Genomic DNA, 11,651 nt, shown 5'->3' with positions numbered 1-11,651 from the left:
TTAAAACATGTTAATTTGCAATTAAATATAGCACTTACACTAAATTTGATGTTTATTTTTGTTAGTCAGGAGGATACACTATATCTATATACATTTATTTAAGCAATTATATAGTTTATCTTACATTTATTCAGATTCTTTGTTTTTTATGTTATTATGTGTGATAATGGTGAATGATGCACTTATTTACTAGATTATGATTAATTTTTACTTTTAATTTGGGTGAAGCTCTGTTTAAATTGAAACTAAAATTCAATTCAATGCACATAAACATTTTTAAATAGTTTTTTATTAGTTAAATAAAACTACCTTAAATGTGCTGAATACATAAGAAACAAAGTTTATCAAAACATGTTTTGTATCTAAAATGAATAGATTATTAAAAAGAAAAGGAGTACTTGTGGCACCTTAGAGACTAACAAATTTATTTGAGCATAAGCTTTCTGAAGTGAGCTGTAGCTCACGAAAGCTTATGCTCAAATAAATTTGTTAGTCTCTAAGGTGCCACAAGTACTCCTTTTCTTTTTGCGAATACAGACTAACACAGCTGCTACTCTGAAACCTAGATTATTAAACTAAGCATCATCTGTAGTTAGTGAATTAAAATGATTGTTTCTGGCCACCATCTCCTTCAAGATTTTAGAACTAGTAGCTCTCATCCTCTCAGACCTAATTTTTATTTATACCTGGAAGATGAAGACAAGCTTTCCTGCTTGTTCAGCTCCCAGTTGGTTTCTTATATCTTTGAATGAATTAATCATTGAACTGAACCAGTTGAATAAACTGAAATGAAAAGATTCTCTCTGCACCTATGGAAGAGGCTAATTCTATCAAAAGCTAGTTTAGCATTTCAACAAGCTCTGGTTCCAGGTGCTTAGCCTGTGACTTCCACTAATTCAGTGGTTTCAATGTCTTTAAAACTTGGCAGCAAACATATACTAATATTATTTATTTTATTGTATTTTATTTATTTATTCCTATATTATAGGAAATTTAGAGCTTAAAATAGGTTGTTACAATTTCAAATATTATTTTAAATTGGTTTATTTTTTTAAAAAACAACCCTGTCTTTAATTTAAATTTGTAAAAAATCCAGTTTAAATTAAAACATCGGATTTAAATTTAAAAAATCAGGTATTGCAGTTGTAATGTATGAAGCTTGATGAATCTGGGTTTAGGCCTTGTGGGGTTGTTTTGTTTTGTTTTCCAGCTTATATTATTTATTTATTTATTTTATTTATTTTCATTGCAGTGGAGGGGCTCCACTCAGGGATCATGACCCCTTTGTGCTAGGCACTGTACACACACACACATAACAAAAAGAATTTTGTGCCTCAGAGATCTTATAATCTAAATTTGAGACAAGAGACAACACATGATTGATAAACACACTAGGGGAGGACAAGATGGGATGCTGTTGAAAAAAAGCAAAGTGAATTTTGGGTTGCACTAACAGAGGCATAGTTTGCAAGTCACAGGAAGTGATAGTACTGCACTACTCAGTGCTGGTTAGGCCTCAGCTGGAGTACTGTGTCCAATTTTGGTCACTGGTATATAGAAAGGATGTAAAGAAACTAGAAAGGTGAGAGACAAAGAAGATAAAGTGATGGAAAGCAAGCCATACGAGCAAAGGCTAAAGGAACTGGGTATGTTTATTTGGAAAAGAGGAAACTGGGGAGTGGAAGGGGAGGTATGATAGTGGTCTTGAAATACTTGAAAGGCTGCCATGAAAAAAGATGCAGAAAAATAGTTCTCTTGCCAGAGAGGGCAGAGCAAAATGCAATGGGTTCAAACTACTACTATGGGTGTTATTCTTTGACTTTAGCAAAGCTTTTGATACAGTCTCCCACAGTATTCTTGCCCACAAGTTAAAGAAGTATGGGCTGGATGAATGAACTATAAGGTGGCTAGATCATTGGGCTCAACATTTAGTGATCAATGGCTCCATGTCTAGTTGGCAGCCAGTATCAAGCGGAGTGCCCCAAGGGTCGGTCCTGGGGCCGGTTTTCTATAATACCTTCATTAATGATCTGGAGGATGGCATGGACTGCACCCTCAGCAAGTTTGCAGATGACACTACACTGGGAGGAGTGGTAGATACGCTGGAGGATAGGGATAGGATACAGAGGGACACAGACAAATTAGAGGATTGGGCCAAAAGAAATCTGATGAGGTTCAAAAAGGACAAGTGCAGAGTCCTGCACTTAGGATGGAAGAATCCCATGCACTGCTACAGACTAGAGACCGAATGGCTAGGCAGCAGTTCTTCAGAAAAGGACCTGGGGTTACAGTGGATTAGAAGGTGGATATGAGTCAACAGTGTACCCTCGTTGCCAAGAAGGCTAACGGCATTTTGGGCTGTATAAATAGGGTCATTGCCAGCAGATTGAGGGATGTGATCATTTCCCTTCATTTGACATTGGTGAGACCTCATCTGGAGTACTGTGTCCAGTTTTGGGCCCCACACTACAAAAAGGAAAAATTGGAAAGCGTCCAGCGGAGGGCAACAAATATGATTAGGGGACTGGAACACATGATTTATGAGGAGAGGCTGAGGGAACTGGGATTGTTTAGTCTGCGGAAGAGAAGAATGTGGGGGGATTTGATAGCTGCTTTCAACTACCTGAAAGGGGGTTCCAAAGAGGATGGATCTAGACTGTTCTCAGTGGTAGCAGATGACAGAATGAGGAGTAATGGTCTCAAGTTGCAGTGCGGGAGGTTTTAATTTAATTGACTGTCCCCATGTTCTTGAGTTATGACAGAGAGAACAGAAGTTCCCAATCAACCTCCTCTAAACCATTAATTATTTTATGCACTTTTATCATCCTCCTCTTATTTCTCCCGTTTTTGCAATAAACAATCCCAGTTTTACACTCTTTTCATAAGAGGTTTTTTCATGCACTCAGTCAGTGTCATTGCTCTGCTCTGAACCCCCTCTATTTAAACAATATCTTTTCTTAGATGACAGGTTTCAGAGTAGCAGCCGTGTTAGTCTGTATTCGCAAAAAGAAAAGGAGTACTTGTGGCACCTTAGAGACTAACAAATTTATTTGACCATAAGCTTTCGTGAGCTACAACTCACTTCGCATCCGATGAAGTGAGCTGTAGCTCACGAAAGCTTATGCTCAAATAAATTTGTTAGTCTTTAAGGTGCCACAAGTACTCCTTTTCTTTTTTCTGAGATGAGGTGATCAGTACTGCACACAATATTCTAGATGAGGCTGCACCATTGATTTATATGTCAATATAGTATTTTCCATATTATTCCCTATCCAATTCTTTATGAACTCTAACATATTGTTATCTTTTTTGACTGCAGTTGCATATTAAGTAGAGGTCTTGTTGAGCCTTCTACAAGATACCCAGGTCCCTTTCCTGAGAAGATATAGATAGTTTAGAATCCTGTAAGTTGTATGAGTATTTAATTTTTCCCCTCCAATGTGCATTATTTGCGTTTATCATCATTTGTCTGCCATTGTGTTTCCCATTCACCTAGCTTTAGGTGAAGGTCTCTTAGGGTGAAGGTGAAGGTCTTTTAGGTCTCTATGAAGTTCTTCAGTTTTTTCTGGTCTAACCTAAATAACTTAGTATCATCTGCAAATTTTGGTACCTCATGACTTATCCCTACTCCTTTCCAGAACATAATTAATTATATTAAACAAATAGGTTCAACACGGGATGATCTAGGCATACTTAATCCTTCCTCAGAGCAGGGTGGTGGGCTAGAGGATCTCTTGAGGTCCCTTCCAAACCTACATATCTATGATTCTAGTACAGAACATTGAGGAACCCTGTTGTTAACCTTTTGCCATTTCTGCTTCCTAATCAGTTTTTTATCCATGACAATACTGTTTCTCACTTAGGACTATGTAGCTTCTCAGTAGTGAGGGATCTTGTTAAAGGCCTTTTGAAAGTATAAAGTTATGTCAGCTGGTTCACTTTTATCCACCATTTTAATGACACCTTCAAAGAATCAGAGACACATGTGACACAATTTTCTTCTGCAGAATTCATTCTGGTTAGACCCTATCATATCATGATCATCCAGGTGCTTTGTTATTCTGTTTTTAATTATCTTTTCTACCATTTTTCCAGATACAGATGTAAGGCTTACTGGTCTGTAATCCCCCAGATCACATTTAAAGACCTTTTAAACATAGATAAAACATTTTTTACCCTCCAATCAAATTGGCGAGCCAATCAGGACCCATCTATCCAAAACATAAGTCAAACCAAGCAGCGCAGGTTCGTGACCTAATTGCTGGGAGTGGGATAACAGTCAGTAAACAATGAGATGCTAGTGTTTATTAATCTCATGTACACTCATGCAGCAAGCTAGGCCAGACCTGGATGGTGGGGATTTTTATAATAAGCTCTGCTGCAGCGTACCACCTTTTAAAAGTAATCAGTTTTGTAAATCAGGCATAATAAAGTACTTTAGGTGAAACACCAATACTTCAGGAATTCCTGGGCAAAAAGCCACATTTTAAATATAAATAAGGATTAATGTGCATTTCTTGGCTAAATGCCAGATACTGAATAAAGAGAGAGGAAAATAATTCTCTCTCAGATATGAAATTTACAGCTATGGCAAACGAAAGGGAGAAATGGGAGACATTAAACACCTTTTTTGTACAATTTGTAATGAGTTATGTCTGTTGTTCAGGCTCAATATTATAAATAATCTTGAACCTCATGGTCATGTATGGACCTTGTTTAAACTGGAAATAGGGGGGGAAAGTAAAAAAGGGCTAGAAAAGGAGCAATATCATATAATGCATTGTCTCACTTGTTTAGCATTGAACAATAACATAAGAGAGCTGATAAAGAACTTAAAACTAGCATAAGATCAAAATAGGAAATGAAAACATAAGTTGGAAGGTAGAAGAAACTATATTACCCATCTTACAGTTTACAAGAAATTTAAGGAAAAGTAGGAGATTGTCAGGCAAGATGCAGTCGGCAATGGGTAGAAAAATTAGGCTTGCAAATACAGGCTAAAAATCTTAAAACCATGTATGGAGGTATCTCCATAACAGCTAACTGCAGCAAGTACACTTGTAAACAATTTGAAGTGCCTACAAAAGCAACAGGCACTTGGGGAACAAATTCAGATTTTGTGGGAGCAGGAAAACCAGAGGTCCTGACTCCCAGTTACCTGCTCTAATCCATTGAATCTCTCTCTCTTCCCAGAGCCAATAGTATAATCTTTGTTTCTCTTGCATTACTCACTTAGCTCAGTTTGCTGGACTTGCTGCTGCTTCCTGTACTTTGAAAGGCCCTCACAGAGTTAGTTAATTTCTCTTGGCTCATGCCTCCCTCCCTGCCTACATTGTTTTCTCCTTGCTTCTGCCATCCCTCCATTTTAATAGTTAAAAGTTATAGTTATTACAGAAACCCCATCACAGAAAGAGACAGAGAAACTGAAAAAAACAAATCTTCAAAATGCTTGAAGTCAAAACTTTACTTTAAATAAGTCCTGTAAAATTAATTATTTTAACCATTCAGGCATGAAACCGCTAAAGAAACTTGTAACTTTCTTAAAGATATGCCAAGAAACAGAAATAATAATTTTATTAAGATAATGTTGAAGTAAAAAGAAAACGGTACAGAGTTCAGGCATAGAAGTTTCTCGTTATCAGGGAATAAGGTACAGATTATCAAGGGGTGCGAAATTCAGTTTAGGAGCGGGTGGCGTAAGGAATACATAATCTGCAATCTCCCCGATTGGGGGTAAAAGTTTAATGGGTCAAAGTACAGACATTGAGATATGGGGGTATGTTGTCCATATAATGGCTATGTTCAGGTGTGGAGTATAATGAGCGGATACGATGATGAGGATGGATCTACTTTCATTTGGTGGGATTTAATGTTCAGTGAGTTTATGGTTCCAGTTCATATGGTCCAATGAATAAAAAAAAAAAAAGTCTCTCAGTCCCTTTCCCATGGTTGATACACAATGTTGTACCGGCTCACACCTCCTGGTACTGTCGATGGCCAGTGATGTGTTCGATGTAGATGTCCCTGGACCATCAGATTGTGTCTGAGACCATGAGGCGCCGCATGAGCCGTGCGTACCGTCGACTGATGCCGCAGGTCTGCAGCATACGCTCGTTGCAGGGGTCCCAACCACCCAGGGCTCCGACAATCAGGGCATCCATCTGCACCTTGTAGCCTTTTGCTCTCAGGGTGTCAGCCAGGGGGGCGTATTTTTCCAGCTTACGAGCTCAGGATTCATGGAAGGCCGGAGTCCTGTTCTCGAAGGAGACCGTGATGTCAATGAGGATCTTTTTCTGGTCCTCGTTGGTGACTACCACGTCAGGTCACAACTGGCTGTCCGTCCCAGGGATGGTGGAGTTCACGGCGACCTCCCCCAGGCACGGTGCGATGGCTTTCACCAGGCGGTTCTGGATGGCGTTGTGGCACAGCTGCCAGGCTCTGGAGTGGGGCTTGCAGCTGCACACGATGTGGGGCAGGGTCTCGTTGGAGTAGCTGCACTTCCTGCAATGCTTGTCTCAGTTCCCATGGTGGACAGCTCCGTTGAGCGGGATGCAATTGAGCTGGGTGTGGTGGATGAACTGCCAGTCGGCGAAATGGGTGAAGCTGCCCCCAGCGAGGAAGTGGTTGCTGGCATCCCACTTGCTGGTAAGTTCGAAGACTTTACCTTGGTCTGGTTTACACTTCAGGGTTTCCATGTACAACAAGTGGATGGCCGCCTTCAGGGTCCTCTCCAGCATGCCCCTGACCCTCGGGGTGATGATGGTGTTGTTGTCGGACCTGATCTGCAGGACTCCCAGCTCCTGGTGCTCCTCGCACCACTCCCAGCAGCAGCCGATGCGCTTCTCCAGGCGACTTGTGGCATTGTGAGCGCGGGACCACAGTGAAGCGATGTTGCCACCGTCCCGTCCAAATTCGCCATCCAGAGAACCGCTCAGGGATCTGGCGGTGTCTTGGTTGTAGGGGGCTCTGCTGATCCGCTTCTTTGTTGTGTCATGGAGGGCGTTTGCTGTGATATTCTTTACCATGGCATCAGGACACGTCAGCAGGCGAAAGGCGTGGGTGAGCACCGCAATGGCACACAGGTCAGCCATGCGGGATAAATTAGCACCGACATGCCTGTGGGCGATATGGACCAGCTCGTTGCTGGCTCTCTGGGGAAGGAACAGCCACTTCTTCACCAGCTGCCGGACGATCTTGTCTGCCTTGTTGAGGGATACCTTTGCCACGGCAGATCCCCTTAGGACGAAGGAGATGCGGGGGATCAGGAAGGTGTTCAGGGTGTTTATCTTCTGCCATGGTGCTAGCAGGGAGGCGTCAATCTTGGCGGCATCCTTTAAGATCTCCTGGATGGTGTCCTCAGATGTCTGCCAGACACAGAAACCAGTTGGCATGCCGAGGAGCCGGTAAGCCTGTCTCTCTGCCAGGGGGATGATGGGCTCGCCCTGGATCTGGAACCCTGTCGCCTGCACCGAGTCCCTTTTGCTGCCGTCGATGTGGAGAGATGCGCACTTCTTTGCATTGAAGCGGAGCTCCATCCAATCGGCAGCTCGACTGGCGGCATCTAGCATACATTGGAGGTTCTCTGGGTCGTCTGCAGTCAGGACCAGGTCATCCGCATAAGCCAGGATGCTCACCCTCTCGCAGTGGAGGTTGAAGCCATCTGTGTCATTGGAGATCGCTCGCAGCAATGGCTCCATGGTGAGGTTAAAGATGATGGGGCTGAGGGGACAGCCCTGCTTAACTCCGCTCTGGATCGGGATCTCGGCAGTCTCCCCTTCGACCGAGCGAATGGTTGTGCTGCATCTCTCGTACACCTCTCGGATCACATGGAGGAAGTTCTCTGGCATCCCAAACTCCTGGAGCGTGGCAAAGATGTGGTGTTGGGGCATGAACCCAAAGGCATTAGCCAGGTCGAGCCATGCTACTGTGCACTGCCTCTGCGCCCTTCTGGCCATTTCGATGGTGGTTTGGAGGACAAAATTGTGTTCATAGCAGCCCTCAGAGGACATGAAGCCTTTCTGGGTGGAGTTGATGGCTCCCCCACTCACTGACCACTCCGTGATCCTCGACACCAGGCAGCTGGCATAGAGCTTGTACATTGTGGAGCAGAGAGAAATGGGCCTCCAGTTGCTGGGGTCGTCCCGCTCACCCTTCTTGTACACCAGTACTGTCATGGCCTTCTTCCAGGAGCTGGGAGTCCAGCAGAATCGCTTGCACTGGTTGAAGAACGTGGCGAGGACCAGGCAGCTGGGATCTCACTTTTTCAGGAGGCTATAGGAGATGTCATCTTTCCCAGGACTGTGTTTTTTGTTTTTGAGAGTCTGGCCATCACTTTCTTGGGCGTAAAGTCAGTTTCCAGGACATCTGTTTTGTCGACACGGGGCAGGGGGCGAAGACACTCTGGGCGCTGCGCGTCATTCTGGGAAATGCATCCTTGAAGTAGCTGTAGAGATGCTCAGATAGGATCGTGCAGTAGGGCGAGGGCCCATCTAGGATCTCCCTCATGGCTTTGGAGCGGTTTGCCCGGTACAGCTTTTGGATCCTTGAAGCCACTGCTGGATCATAGCGGCAGCTGGCGTCTCTATTTTTGGCTCCCCTGGTGGTGGTGTTGAGGTTTGGAGCAGGCATTTTGTGGGCAGGCAGGGCGTTCTCCTGGTTCAAACTTCTCCTGGAAGCGGTTCCAGCAGACAGTTCTTGGGTGAGCCTGTCTACAGGGAGGTTGAAGTCGTCAAAGGAAGCTGTCACTTGCAGCTCCTCGGTCCAGGCAGTCTGCCACAGAGTGGCAGCCCTCACCACTGGCTGCTGGCCCTCATGGTCTGGTGCAGGCTCAAAGCCTGCATGGTCGGCCTGCCATCTATCTAGTGGCTCAGGATTCCCATCGGTTGGGTGCTGGGGTGGGATCTCTGGCAGGATGCTGGCATTGCTAGCGGTCGGAGAGGCGCGGTCTGGCTCAGGGGTTGCTGGGACACCGCTGGTCTTTCTAGGAGTGGCTGCTGTCTGGGCGGTTGCTGCTGGAGTGTGAGATCTCCCGTAGGCAGTGTCCTGCAGAATGGAATTGGGGGCCGTGCTGGGCCGTCGGATGACGAAGGCCCAGTGCTTTGCTGTCGCTGCGGGGCTGGTTCCTCCAGTAACGTCTGGAGTTTGTAGGGCAATCTGGGGCATGGTGCTGGCTCCTCTGGTGGCTGGAGCTTGTAGGGTGGTCTGAGGTGTGGCTCTGGCTCCTCTGGTGGTTGGAGTTTGCTGGTCGGTCTGAGGTGTGACTCTGGCTCCTCCGGCAGTTGGAGTTGGCGGGGCATTCTGAGGGCTAGAGCTGGCTCTTCCGGTGACAGGATCTCGAGCAGCTATGCACGGTGGGGCGCTGATCCTTCTGGGGATGGGGACGTGCTGGGCAGGTGGCAAGGTAGTACTGAGTCATCTGAGTATGGAGATTTGCTTGGCAATGTGAGAGGGTGAGACGGGCCTCCTGCTGGCGAGGACCTGGGTGATGTTCCCCGAGGCAGCAGGTACCTTCTCGGTCGCAGCACCCCGTTGTGCTGGCCGGGCGATGGGGACAGGCTTCTTGATAGCATCTTGCACACTCACTTCTCTTTGCTGAGGCTCAGGAGCAGCGGGCCAGTGCGCAGCAGGAGGGCTGGGAGCCGGGCAGGAGACTGTGTTGTTCCCTTGAGGCATTTCCTGCAGGTGACTTGCATTGCTTCTGCGTCTCGAAGGACAGGCTGCAGAGGGCACAGCTGAAGGCGACCCGCTTGCTGTGGCAAGACGAAGACTTGGTTTAAAGACGAAGGTTTTTAACCATCAGAGGAGTGAAGTTTTGGAATAACCTTCCAAGGGAAGCAGTGGGGGCAAAAGATCTATCTGGTTTTAAGATTCTACTTGATAAGTTTATGGAGGAGATGGTATGATGGGATAATGGGATTTTGGTAAGTAATTGATCTTTAAATATTCAGGGTAAATAGGCCAAATCCCCTGAGATGGGATATTAGATGGATGGGATCTGAGTTACTATAGAAAATTCTTTCCTGGGTATCTGGCTGGTGAATCTTGCCCACATGCTCAGGGTTTAGCTGATTGCCATATTTGGGGTCGGGAAGGAATTTTCCTCCAGGGCAGATTGGAGAGGCCCTGGAGGTTTTTCGCCTTCCTCTGTAGCATGGTTGACTTGAGGGAGGCTTCTCTGCTCCTTGAAGTCTTTGAACCATGATTTAAGGACTTCAATAGCTCAGACATGGGTGAGGTTTTTCATAGGAGTGGATGGGTGAGATTCTGTGGCCTGCGTTGTGCAGGAGGTCGGACTAGATGATCAGAATGGTCCCTTCTGACCTTAGTATCTATGAATCTATGAATCTTCAGGTGCCTGGTGACGCCACCAAGGAGGTGGAACTTCGGGGCAGAGAGCAGATCGGGCAGATGAGCACGTCTGCAGCAAGGGGGTACTGCAGGTAGATGGTGTCCTCATTACCTTGCAGCGGGAGGGTTCCAGCAGCATCAGCGGTATCGCTGGCTGGTTCATCCTGATGTGGGTAGTTGGGGTCAAGAGTTCCGGCTGGGCAGGCATCCAGCAGGGACCTGGGGTCACTCAGGGTGGTTTCTGAGGCTGGGCAGGCATCCGGCGAGGTGCTGGTGACCCTCTGGGTGGTCTCTGGAGAGATGCTGGTCTCGTCTATGGAGATTCCTCTCTTGATGGTGTGTAGAGCAGCGAGAGCACCACCGGCGTCGGGGACCTGGCGAGGTGGTTGCCTGAAAGCATCTTGCAGCTGCAGAGTGGGGGGGCTTTCCATTGGCGGCTGGTGTTGCTGGAGAGCGGGGGGGCTCTCGGTCGGCAGCTGCTGTAAGGCAGGGGGGTTGACCCTCGGCAGCTGGTGCTGCTGGGGAGCGGGGGAGATGTTCCTTCAGGTTGTGATGTCCCGACAGGCCATCCTCAGGATGCAGGATCTTACTGGAACAGCATCTCGGAGGGGGTCCTTTGAGCAGCCACCGATCTTCCCCTTCGTGCTGCTGGTCTGCAATGTCCTGGAGGCACCTAGGACCTTCTTTGTAGATGTAGTCTGAGAGACCTTCTGTGGAGCAGCAGCAGTGGTGGTACACGGTAGAACTGTGGATGTCTCAGGAGCAGAAAGAGGATTTCCTTCCAAAGTAGTAGTAGCAGCAGAATACACCTTCAAAGCAGCATCAATTTTGTAAAAAATAGCGGCAGGAGAATCCATCTTCAGTGCAGGTCTTGCAAGTATTCATAAAAAGAGATTAAACTGATAAGAACAGATACTATACTTGATCTTAGACAAAAGGCCAAGAACTTTGTGGATGATAGGGGGTATGCAAGGCCTGTTTTATGCCTAGGGCCTTCGCTAAGTGTTAAATAATTTGGGAAGTGAAATGGGGTCCTTGGTCACTTTCCAAACGAATCATTACTCCAAAGCGGGGAATAATATCATTGAGGAGGCACTTTGCTATGGATACTGCATCTGTTTTTCGAGTGGGGAAAGTCTCAACCCATCCTGAAAAAAGATCAACCAGGACAAGCAAGTGTTTTAGTCCTGTCACTGGTGGTAAATCCATGAAGTCCATCTGGACCACAGCAAATGGGTACTCAGGCAGTTTGCTATGTCCCATAAATTGTGGTTTGATTGCTCCTTGATGATTATGCTGTTGAC

The 11,651-nt window shown here is 46.0% G+C and overlaps 1 pseudogene; it reads right to left on the bottom strand.

The window, feature by feature from the left end:
• Positions 1-11,095: 11,095 nt before the first annotated feature.
• LOC119852386 lies at positions 11,096-11,298 on the bottom strand (annotated as a pseudogene).
• Positions 11,299-11,651: the final 353 nt, after the last annotated feature.

The sequence above is a fragment of the Dermochelys coriacea genome, chromosome 2 (assembly GCF_009764565.3).
Source record: "Dermochelys coriacea isolate rDerCor1 chromosome 2, rDerCor1.pri.v4, whole genome shotgun sequence".
Lineage (NCBI taxonomy): Eukaryota > Metazoa > Chordata > Testudines > Dermochelyidae > Dermochelys > Dermochelys coriacea.
This window is presented reverse-complemented; position numbering and strand designations above follow the sequence as displayed.